Consider the following 12,980-nt stretch of genomic DNA (forward strand, 5'->3'; position numbering starts at 1 on the left):
AATATCGATGCTTAAGCAACTGGATGAACCCGGAGTTGAGTATTTAACAAGTGTGCTCAACCTATCGTTAGCCACCCATATTGTACCAGAAGCCTGGAAAGTTGTTAGGGTGGTTCCGCTACTGAAGCCTGGCAATGATGCCAGCAGAGTTGAATTGTAAAGACCGATTTCACTCCTGTCGCCAGTAGCAAAGATCCTAAAGGTACTACTCCTCCCCATGGTGAGAAACTGTTTTCCAGTTGCCCAACATCAACATAGATTTCGGAAAATGCATAGTACTACAACAGCATTAGACGCCATATCCACACACATATCAGTAGAAGACTGAACCAGAACAGGCCTTGCGACCAAACAGTCATGGTTAGGGTGGGGCGATTTGAACACCATCACGGGCGCCTGGACTTTCTGATTATTGGCATTGTACTGAGCAAAAAAGTCCACTACGGTGAAATCAAGCCCCCGGATTTTGACTTGATGTTTTTTGGATATTTTGGCATATATGTAACAGCCAAACCACTGAGATTTTGGATCCAACACAAAGACAAAAATTGTAGACAAGACAATAATTAAGAACTCTCTAGTACATAGCAAAAGCATTGGAACGCTCCTTCAGGCAGTTATGGCCCCGAGAACGTGCACATTTTTCGGAAAATATCGATAAATTGCACTGTGCTACAAAATTTGACTCAAAGTCAGTGGGTGGAAATTTCCTTTTGGAGATGAAAGCCCTTGGTGAGTGTACTAAGAACGCAAAAGGACATTTTCAGGATAGGTCAAGTTTCTGACATATGGCTTGGCCAAAATATCCTTGAAAACAATTTCAAGTCAAAATCCGGGGGCTCGATTTTCACCGTAGACATATGGTCTAGTGGACTTTTTTGCTCAGTACAATCCCAAGAATCAGAAACTCCAGGCGCCCACTAACACTTTTTTCCTACCATACAAATCGCCCCGGCCTAGTCATGGTGGCTCTAGACTTATCGAAGGCCTTCGATACAGTCAACCATGCCAAGCTATTCGAGGATATAGAGAAGACTACTCTCCAGCCGTGTTTGAAACGTTGGGTGATCAAATATATTTGCGGACGCCAGTCGTTTGTGGAATTCACGATTTAATGCACAAACTCCCCTCCAGCCAGGCACGTCAGGAAGGTCTTCATGATCTAGAGAGAGAGGTCCAAAGGTATAAAATAGAACCTCTAGACCAACGAGGCTATAAGACAGGCTTGGATAGCATTCACACTGACATTGTTTCACAGGCAGTACAGAGATACAGTGTGAATGTCGTACTTGGGGACCACCCCAACGCAGCAGAAGAACGCCAGTTGCCAAGACAAACACGAGTGGTGTTAGCCCAGTTAAGATCCGGACAATGCAGCCGCCTCAATTCTTATTGCAAATGCCCAACACATGCCCAGCATGTGGATTGGGACCACATGACACACTGCATTTGTTTAGGTTCCCAGCAAACCCCACTCACCAGTCTCCTGATTCTTTATGGACTCAACCAGTCAAGGTTGCAGAATTCTTGAGTCCGGATACAGGGGAACCAGAACTTTATAACTGAAATAATACACGAACGACAAATCATATTCTAAAAACCAAATAGGGTATTTTTTAATATAAAAAATGTATATTGTTGCTGCAAAAATATACTTTGTGTCATTATGGTGTCTATCAAAAAAAATATGATGATAGAAATTTGTAAATACCTACCCTATCTTGTTCTTAGAATATAATTGTTCCAACAATATCTCTTCTCATATCTTAGGGTGTGGGGTGACTTTTCTCTTTGAACATTTGCTGCAGTAGAACTACAACACCTGTCATTTAGCTGGCATTCACTCTTGTTTGTATTGAATTGAACTCATCTAACATCCTCTGGATCCTTCTGCGATTTTTGAACATTCCCATCTTTTAATTACAGCGCAGCCAACTTAATCAGTCATTCTTGAGGACAACGGTCTTATGTCTAAAGCTCTCAATGTGTTTGTCGTTAAAGTACATGCCACACTCTCCTGATAAAGCGTGCTTATAAAGTACTACCTCATCTAAACAGCTTTCTTTTAGATAGCCTTGTGGATTCCTGAATGTCATGGGGTTTCGATTTGCGAAGCTGGTGGCACACCGTTGATGCTTTGTGTGATGACAGTTTTGAGCTTGTAATAAGACGCGTTGCAATGACTTTTGGATAGTCCCAAGGAACAGTCAAGCACCGCTGATTTTTGAAGAGATGTGGCTTTTTTTTTAAACTGCTTACTTAAGCCAAAGTAGCATTTGTTGGCCAGTACAATTCTTCTTTTTATTTCACAACTGATGTTGTTTGTTGTGTTTATGGCGGTGCCGAGGTAGACGAAGTCTTTTACTACCTCAAAATTATAGGAACTAACTTCCACTCTTGGTACGAGCTTTATGGACGCATTGCGCGTCGACACCATCAACTTTGTCTTTTCGCCGTTTACCGCCATAGCCACTTTTGCTGATTCTCCTGCGACCTTCTTAAAGGTATAAGTTACTTCCTTTTCTGATAGTCCCATGATGTCAATGTCATCAGCATAAGCAAGTAACATGCAGCTGTTTCTGTAGATTGTGCCATTTCTTTTGACATTTGCATATCGTACAACCTTTTTCAGCAGGACTGAACAGGTCACACGAAAGGCTGTCTCCTTGTCTGAAACCTCTTTTGGTACTGAACTGTTCGGAGAGGTTCTTTCCAATTTTAACTGAGGACCTAGTATCAGTTAAAGTCATCTTGCAAAGCCGGATGAGCTTTGCGGGGATACCAAATTCAGACATTTCATGGAATACCTTTGATCGGAGGGGACTGTCAAATGCTGCTTTATAATCGACAAAAAGGTGATATGTGTCGAACTGCATCTCTTGGGTCTTCTCCAGGATTTGCCGCAGGGTAAATATCTGTTTTATTATAATGTGGGTTCTTAAAACAAATTCCGAGTGGTCTTTAATAAAATTCTAAAAAAGACGTCTAATTTCTATTATCTTAAAGCCTTTAAGCTTTTGCTTACATAATCCTGCTTCCTTTATCACAAAGTTCCTTATTTCAATCCTTTAAGTCTAGTGCAATTCTTTACTATCATATCTATTGATCTCTTCCGGTTACCAATAATTCTCAAATATATGCCTTTTCCAACTCTATCCTCCTCTTCCTTCACCTCCCCCTCCCTCTATCACAACTGTGTTCTTTTTGTTGTCTATTTTCCATATCCTTCTGATATTTTCCCCTTGTTTTGTTTGTTTTCGTTATTGAGGTTTTTCATTCCATGGCATATCCTTTTGATTTGATATTCAGCGAGTAAATGGAAGTTGTTGCTGCCCGTTGATTGCTTCGTTCTTTGTTAGGATGTTGGCTGTTTGTTTAGTATTCCCATCATCGTCCCATTTAAAATGCATTGTGGCATGTCCGGAACTGGGGAAGTACAATAAACTAGGGAGGCTATATGCTGTGTTCCCATATGGTGCCTATATTTATTTCCTTTTGTTGTTGTTGTTGTTTTCAATTCCATTCAGTGGACTTTTTTTCTTCAGTCGTGCTCTGGAAAACACCAAACAATTGAGAGTATCATCAGGAACAATAAAATAAGTTTTTCTTTTATTTTGTTCCTCTCGTCTGGAGTTATTTATGGCTTTTGAGATTGTTTTGTAATTTGTCTGGGATTAAAAAAAAGGATATGGACATGGATATTGAGTTACATAGCAACACACTGACCTGGCTGCTAAAAGGATGATAGACATCGCCGTGGAATAGAAAATGGAAATGATATTACCGTAAAACACATCTCGTCTGTTGATCCTTAAAAAAATTAATTTAAAAACTCCACGTCTATTTATCATTAAAAAATATTATTTAAAATGTCCATGCCTGTTGGTCCTTGAAAAAATATTCTTTAAAAATTCCACGCCTGTTGGTCTGATGGTCCTTGAAAAAATATTCTTTAAAAATACCACGCTTGTTGATCTGATGGTCCTTGAAAAAATATTCTTTAAAAATTCCACGCCTGTTGGTCTGATGGTCCTTGAAAAAAAATCTGTAAAAATTCCAAGCCTGTTGGTCTGGTGGTCCTTGAAAAAATATTCTTTAAAAATACCAGGCTTGTTGATCTGATAGTCCTTGAAAAAATATTCTTTAAAAATTCCACGCCTGTTGGTCTAATGGTCCTTGAAAAAATATTCGTTAAAAATTTCACGCCTGTTGGTCTGATGGTCCTTGAAAAAATATTCTTTAAAAATTCCACGCCAGTTGGTTTGATGGTCCTTGAAAAAATATTCTTTAAAAATTACAAGCCTGTTGGTCTGATGGTCCTTGAAAAAAAATGGCCCTTCTTCTATAGCTCCATTTGTGATTCATCATCATTACCATTCATATTTTCATCCACCTCCTCTCTCCCCTTATATTTCCCCAATAATTATTTCACACCACAATTATTGTGTATGTGTTCTGTTCTACTCAAAGGAATCATTTAAGCGTATAAAAGCGAACAATTGCGTGGAACACTTCCTTCCACTCACACATGTCTATGCAAAGAAATGCGATGTGGAGTTCGTTGAACGCAAATCAAAGTGAAAGAAGAATAGTTCTCCTCATAATAAATACCCACGAAACACCATTGATTGATTTCATTCCATGATATTCACGCTCGTACCCAGTTTTCGCCAGCAAACTGCTTTGCCTTTTCAACCCTAATCAGGCATCAAATGGATTTTTGCAGCCTACAAACGAATTTAGGCTGAAGTTGTTGCTGCTGCTCGTATGATTTATTGTTCGTTTCCCTACCCAGCATTTGGTGACAAATCATCTGTATTTGATTTGGGACATTCTAAAAGAAGTACTTTTGCGATTTTAGATGAATCTGGAATATTTCCAGAATCCCAACTATGAGGGTGTAAAAAGTCCTTCGCATTAAGGGTGTGGATTATGTGTGAATATGAACAGCTGTTTGTGATAATAAATTTAATGTTTGAACATTTTTTCTTTTGATAATAATTTTTAGGATAAATAAATTTTATGTTAATCTCTTTCGTTGAAATGTTTGACTGTTTTCTTGAAATTGCAACCCGTTTTGACATCGTTTTTTTATTCCTGAACAGAAAGTTTTTAAGTTACTTTTCGGTTGGTGTCTTTATGTTACTCTACGAAGAGACAAATTTATGAATGTTATTTGCTGTTGTTGTTTTTTAATATTTCTTCTTCTTCTTCTTATCTTTCCACTTCCAATTTGGGTGGTCCATCCAAAAACCCATAAATCATTGACAAAAACTAAATTAAAGAATAAGAAATAACCGTTAAACAAACGTTGAACGAGGGTAGAAAGCTAAATTTTGGGAAATATTGATGAATTAATACAATTACGTTTGGCCATAATTTCTTTATTAGAAGATCTTCTCTAGAAGAGTTTAGTAAAGCCTTCCCATAGAATATCCCCATAATGTCCTCATAATAGCCCATAGTTATTCATCTTTAAGGTTTAATTTTTTATGAAAGGTCTTCCTTCCTATTGAAAATCATATGGAAGCTCTTCCTAGAAGATCTTCCTATAGAAGAATTCAAACGTCTTCCCAACATTTAAATCATCTAAAGAAGGAAGACCTCTTGTGGTCTTCTATAGACAGAATAGCTCTTGATGTCTCCTGAAAACAACAGAAGAACGTGTTAGGTCTTCTATAGGCAGAGGATAGCAAATTGAGGTCTTCTATATACAATTGAAGACCTATTTTGGCCTTCTTTAGACAACAGAATACCGTTGTAGGTCTTCTTTAGACAAATGAAGAACTCTTGAAGTTTTCTATAGACAACAGAAGACATCTTGAACAGAAGACATCTTGAAGTAGAGGGCGGTATAAAGATAAAAAAAATCTTCCTATATAAGGCCTCTTGTGGCCTCTTGAAGAAAAATGCTTTAAAGGTCTTCCTTTTAGATGTTTTTATTTTAGGGTTTCAAAGTCTTCCTACAGAAAGTCTATATAAATATATGGCCTTAAATTTCTTCCTATAGATCCATAATATGCTTTCCAATAGACGACCTTAAAGGCCTTCTCATAGAAGGCCTTAAGGTCTTTTCATATACAACCTGAAATGGCTTCTCATGTAAGGCTTCTCTTCGAAGGCCCTTAATTCCTTCCTTTAGAATGCTTTAAAGGTCTTCCTTTAGGAGTCCCCAAAGGGCCCACAAGTTTTCCATTATAAGGAATTAAATGCCTTCCTTTTAAAGGTCTTAAGTGCCTTCGTTTAGAAGGTCTTAAAGGTGTCCCAATTGAACGCATTTAAGATCTTTATATAAATAGCCCTTAAATGACTTCTTATAGAAGGCCTTTAAGGTATTGGTGTTTAAGGCTTTAGGAGGCCTCAAAGTTCTTCTCATAGAAACCGTAAATGTCTTCTTATAGAACCCCTTTATGGTTTTCTAATAGAAGGCCTTAGGTCTTCTCATATAGGGTCTAAAAGTTCTTCTCATAGAATGTCTTCTTATAGAGGTCTATAAGCTCCTTTTATATAAGGTATTCTTAAGGCTTTCTAAGCCTTAGTGGTCTTCTTATAGAAGGATATAAAGGTTTTCTCATAGGATACCCTTAAGTTTTCAAATAGAAGGCTTTACAGAATATCTTTAAGGTCTTCTAAATCTGTAAGGTTTTCTCATAAGGCCTTTAAGGTCTTCTCATAGAAAGCTTTATGCCTGGAAAGCTTTAAAGGACTTTTATAAAAGGCCTTAAACGTCTTCTTTATAAAGCCAAAAGTCTTCTTATAGAAGGCTTTAAATGTCTTATTATTGAATCCTTGAATGTCTTATAATTGAAGAACTTAAATGCCTTGATATTGAAGGCCTTAAAGGTCTTTCTAAGGAATACCTTAAAGGACTTCCCATAGAAAATCTTAAAGACCTTCATATAGAAGGCCTTAAAGGTCTTCTTATAGAAGGCCTAAAAGCTTTTCCTTAAAGGCCTTCTTATAGTAGACCTTTAGATCTCCCTATAGAAGGTCTTTATGTCTTATCTTAGAATGCCTATAGATCTTCTCATAGAAGGCTTTTAAATTCTTCTCATCCAAACCCTATAAGTCTTTTCATAGTAGGCCTTTGCGTGTTCTCTTGGAAGATGATGATCTAAAGTCAATGATGAGTTATGGCTTCAAGCCAATAATGATTTCAAGTCAATAACGTCAATAATTAGTTCTAGTCAATAATGACTTCCAGTAAAATAGTGACTTTAAGTCAATTAATACTTCAGATCAATTATGAATTCGGATCAATGACTTAAAGTCAATGATGACTTCAAGCCTATGATGATTCCAAATCTATGATGACTTCAAGTCAATGAAAACTTCAATTCAATGACGAATGATGACTTCGACTCAATGATGAGTTATGGCTTCAAGTCAATAATGATTTCAAGTCAATAAAGTCTTCAAGTCAATAATGAGTTCTAGTCAATAACGACTTCAAGTCAATAATGACTTCAAGTCAATAATGACTTCAAGTCAATAATGATTCCAAGTCAATAATGACTTGAAGTCAATAATGATTTCAAGTCAATAATGACTTCAAGTCAATAATGACTTCAAGTCAATAATGACTTCAAGTCAATAATGACTTCAAGTCAATAATGACTTCAAGTCAATAATGACTTCAAGTCAATAAGGACTTCAATTCTATAATGACTTCAAGTCAATAAGGACTTCAATTCAATAATGACTTCAAGCCAATAAGGACTTCAAGTCAATAATGATTTTAAGTCAATAAAGTCTTCAAGTCAATAATGACTTCAAGTCAATAAGGACATCAAGTCAATAGTGACATCAAGTCAATTAATACTTCAGATCAATTTTGAATTCGGATCAATGACTTAAAGTCAATTATGACTTCAAGCCTATGATGACTCTAAATCTATGATGACTTCAAGTCAATGAAAACTTCAATTCAATGGCGACTTCAAGTCTATGATGAGGTCCATTATATGAGGTCTAGAATTCAATGATGATCTGAAGTCAATAATCGCATAAATCCAATAATGTATTACGTCAACGATGACATCAAGACAATGAAGACTTCAAGACAAGGATGACTTTAAGTCATTAATGACTTGTAGTCAATTAATGACTTGTAGTTCAGGTAAATAAGGACTACATGTCAATGGTGACTTCAGGTCTATGAGTACTGGAATTCAATTATGATCTGAAGTCAATGCTGACTTGAAAGTCACAGACGACGTCAAGTCAATGATTACTTGAATTCAATACTGAATTGACGTCGATGATGATTTCAAATCAATGAGGATTTCAATATGAGTTCAAGTCAATAATAACCTTAAGTTAATGATGACAATAATGAAAGATAACAAAAACAAAAAGTCACTAATGACTTGTAGTCAATGAAAACTTCAAGTCAATAGTGACTTCAAGTCTATGATGACTTCATGTTTATGTTGAGATTATGTCTATAAGGATTAGAATTCAATAATGACCTAAAGTCAATATTGACTTGAAGTCAATAATCACCTAAATTCAGTAATGTATTTAAGTCAATGATGACTTCAAGGCAATGATGAATTCAAGTGAATGATGACATGAAGTCCCTGAAGACTTTAAGACAATACTAACTTTAAGCCACTAATGACTTGTAGTCAATGTCGACTTTAAGTGAATGATGACTTCAAGACAGTAATAACTTCAATTCAATGATGACTGCAAGTAAATGGAGTCTTCTAGTAAAAAAGGACTCAATGGTGACTTCATGTCAAAAATGACGTCTAGTCTTTGAGGACTAAAATTCAATGATGATCTTAAGTCAATGCTGACTTGAAATCAATGACGACGTGAAGTCAATAATCACTTGAATTCAATAAAATGATGAAGTCAATGATGGCATTATGTCAATAATGACTTAAAGTTAATAATGACATAAAGTGAATTATGATTTCATGATGACTTGAAGTCAAAGATAACATAGAGTTACAAATGACTTATAGTCAACGATGACTTCAAGTCTATTATGACTTTGAGTCTATGAGGACTAGAATTCAATGATGATCTGCAGTCAGTATTAACTTGAAGTTATCACCTAAATTCAATAATGTATTTATGTCAGTGATGACTTCATGACTATCACTGAATAATGATTTGACGTCAATAATCACTCCAATTCAACAACGGTTCGAAGTCAATAATAAATTCAATGTAATAATGACTTAAAGTTAGTGATGGTTTGAAGTCGTTGTTGACTTGAAGTCTATGAGGACTAGAAACCACAATTGCTTGATGTCTGTTATGACTTGACTGTTTAATCCGCCTAGTTGTTTGTTCTCCACTGAATCACTTTGTTGGGAAAACGTTATAATGCGTCAATAAGACTTTCTGCAATTCTTGGGAATTTGTTTGCATAAAATGTGTGAAGAATTGTGGCTTTTATGGGTTTGGCATTGTCCTCTTTGCTTTGTAGGTTGGTGTGATTGGCGCCGTCAAACTACCATAACTTCGATGAGAAAGTAAGCGAGTGAAATGTCAATACGATAAGAAGTCAAAAAAAAAAAAAAAACTGAGATAAAAATAAAAAAACTAAGATTTATTCTTTGTACAGCTGAAGACGAGTGTCACAAAATGCAGAAGACAATGAGCAAAATAATAGGAGAAGCGAGCAATGTTGAAATTTCAATGTAAACATAATTTATTGGCTTAATTGTAGGGGGTAGAAGAAGAGCCAACATATTTTAAAGGTTTTGTATTTGGTATTTTTTTATCATTAGCTACCATGTGGATTCTAACCAATTTACAAGCAGACATTGTGGAGACAAGTCAAACATTGAACACAAAATACCCTTTAAAATTTTCCAATTTCCTAATAAATGGTTTGCTCCTAAATAGGAACAGATGTATGTATTTAAATGATATCCTTTCAATATAAAACCACACAAAATGTTCCATCCTTTTATATAGGTTCCTATGTGTTAGTGAGACTTCCGAGATAATTGTCTTAATACATCGTTCGTTTAATAGTTCCTCCACAAAACATCATGTCAAAGGCATTCCCATTGATGCTCCATTAACTTGTCTTAGATATCATTATGCGAAGCAGTGCATTTATGTGATGTTACTTTTAGTCCTTTTGTTGCAAGCAGACCCCAAAAGCAGCAGATGGAGCTGCTGCAGCCGTCACCACCATTGTCGCCTAATTGTTCCTTCTACTTCTATTATCTTGATAATTGGATTTACAGCTGTTGTTACATCACATTTTGTGGTTTCTATTGTCTGTTTGGTTGTGCAACATTGTTGTGAAGTCTTCACCACCACCACCACCATCAGCATTGTTATCCTCATCCATCCCTGTCGCGCCTATATTTCGTCTTCTTCTTCTACTCCTGCTCATAAAGATTTTGATTAATGTTCTTTTAATCAGTTACAGATGTTGCCATCATGTTCGGTGTCTGTATATCTGCTGATCCATCCTATATTGGTGTTCTTGTTATTGTTTGTTGTTTGTGGTTGTCATTCTTGTGGTTCCTTTTATTCCTTCACAATTATCCTGTTTTCTGTTCAATTAAGTGGAAATTAAAATATAATTTCTTGCAAAAAAGACAAGGATATGTGTGCTATGCAATTTTATTTGACATGAAAGCTATATAAAAAGGATATTTGATAATGAATGAAAGGATAACAGTGGAAGGCCCATACAAATGCTCATAGAAATGCTACTTTATATTGCTAAACAAGCAACATTTTCATTTAGTGTGGTTGATGGATCAAATTTGGTTTCTTCATTTCATTATGTAGCTGATACATCTTCGGCCCAAGCTAAATTGTCTGACTCAGTTTTCAATTCTGATTCAATGTATATACAAAAATTAATTATTAATTAATATTCTGATACCTTCTTACATTTTCAAACAACTTCGACCAAAACATATCTTCTCCCTTCATCTCAAACCGCAAATTCTATTTGGTCACACATTTGTTATCGCGCTTTTCTTTTGATTCTTTATATTGTTCCATGTCACGATGGCATAACAAATAAACAGAAAAAGAAATTCATCACCAGTACGTGCCTGAAATACCGAAGATAGTCGAAAACGAATATTGTATCTACATGATTAACGCTTGTTGGAAAGAGATGGCAACGAATAAAAAAGGAGTCGAAGAAGGCAGCACCCACCAGACAGACCCCCCACCAAGAGCATTTCAATCTAAATTCTGTGGATTTTTCGAATTATTTGTTGTATCGATTTTATGGGGATTTTTTACGCTGAAATTAATCATTAATTGTATCGAAATTTATTGGAACTATGACCACTTCTTTGAAAAGTAAATATATTTAATTAAATAATTACGCTTACACCATGGCTTCGAAATTTCTAGCAATGTAGTCCGGTTCGAACTTCGCATATTTTAAAATAGGATTTAAATTAGCTTGTAATGAATTTTAAAAATTTGGGTTTAGCTGCCATTTTTTTAATCTTTCAATTACAAACATATGTCCAGCCTTGTTAAAAACTAACGATAACTGTCCAAAATATTCGACAAGGAGTAAAATGGCATTTTGTGTAATCGAAAATTTTGCAATGCATAGATGTTTTTGTTTACCTGTCACTCATTAAGGTGCAAATTGCATATAACTGCCACTAACTTAAACTTCAAACAATCAGATGTCAGAGCTTTCTTAACAAATTTCAAAGTGTTCTTATTAAAGATGCTAAAGCTTTCTTAACAAGCTCTCAAAACATTCATGTAAAAGGCATCCATCCCTTTTTATGGAAGAGTCCTCAAAGACTTCATATAGAAGGCCTCAATGCCTTATTATAAGAAAGCCTCAAAAGCCTTTTTAAGAAGGCCTTACAGTCTTCTTTTAGAAGGTCTCAAGGCTATCTTATATAACGCCCCGAAGGATTCTCCAAGAAGGCCTCAGAGGCTTTTATATAAGGTCTCATATCTATCTAATAGGAGGTATCAAAGCCTTCACATGGAAAGCCCCAAAGCCTTTTTAGAGAGAGCCTTAAATCATTCGTTTTGAAGGCCTCATAGCCTTTGTCTTGAAGATCTCAAAGCCTTTTTGTAGAAGACCTCAAAGCTTTCTTATAAAAGGTCTTAAAGCAGCCTTTTTATAAAAGACCTCAAACTCTTGGTACGTATAGATGGTCGCAAAGCCTTTTTATAAAACGCCTCGAAGCTGTCCTACAGAAGGTCTAGAAAGCTTTTTGAGAGAAGGCCCCAAAGTCTTCTGATAGAAGTCCTCAAAGTCATTTTATAAAAGGCATCAAAGCTTTCTTATAAAAGGCCTAAAAGCTTTCTCATAAAAAGCCTCAAGGTCCTCAAAGACTTTATACAGAAGGCCTTCAAACCTTCCTGTAGATGGCTTCAAAGCCTTCTTTGAAAATGCCTCGAAGACTTCTTGGAGAAAGCCTCAAAGCCTTGTTATAACAGACCTCAAAACCTTCTTATATAAGGAATCTAAGCCTTCCTGTAGAATGCATGTAAGCCTTCTTTTAGAAGGCCTCAAGGTCTTCTTATAAAATTTCTGAAATCTTTCTTATAGAAGGCTTGAAAGCTTTCTTATAAAAGAATTGAAAGCTTTCTTATAAAAGTATTAAAAGCTTTCTTATAGAAGGCTTGAACGCTTTCGTATAGAAGGCTTGAAAGTTCTCTTATAGAAGGCTCCAAAGCTTTCTCATAAAAGGTTCCAAAACTTTCTTATAGAAGGCATCGACAATTTTTATAGAAGGAATCAAAGGCTTCTTATAGAAGGCATCAAAGTCTTCTTATAGAAGGCCTCAAATCCTTCTTATGGAAGGCCACAAGGTATCCTTAAAGAAGGTCCCAAAGCCTTCTTATAGAAGGCCTCAAATTCTTCTTATAGACGGCCTCAAAGTGTTCTTAAAGAAGGTCCCAAAGCCTTCTTATAGAAGACCCCAAAGCCTTCCTTTTGAAGGTCCCAATGCCTTCTTCTACGATTTTTCGAGGCCTCAAAGCCCTCTTCACTTAAAGTC

At 35.9% G+C, this 12,980-nt stretch overlaps 1 protein-coding gene across 1 annotated transcript in view; it reads left to right on the plus strand.

The window, feature by feature from the left end:
* The window catches only part of LOC141394954 (tyrosine-protein kinase Btk-like), a 209,544-nt gene that overhangs the window by 61,593 nt on the left and 134,971 nt on the right, over window positions 1–12,980 (plus strand). The window lies entirely within an intron of this gene.

This window comes from Musca autumnalis, unplaced genomic scaffold (genome assembly GCF_047663935.1).
Source record: "Musca autumnalis isolate F117 unplaced genomic scaffold, ASM4766393v1 scaffold_2, whole genome shotgun sequence".
Taxonomy (NCBI): Eukaryota; Metazoa; Arthropoda; class Insecta; order Diptera; family Muscidae; genus Musca; species Musca autumnalis.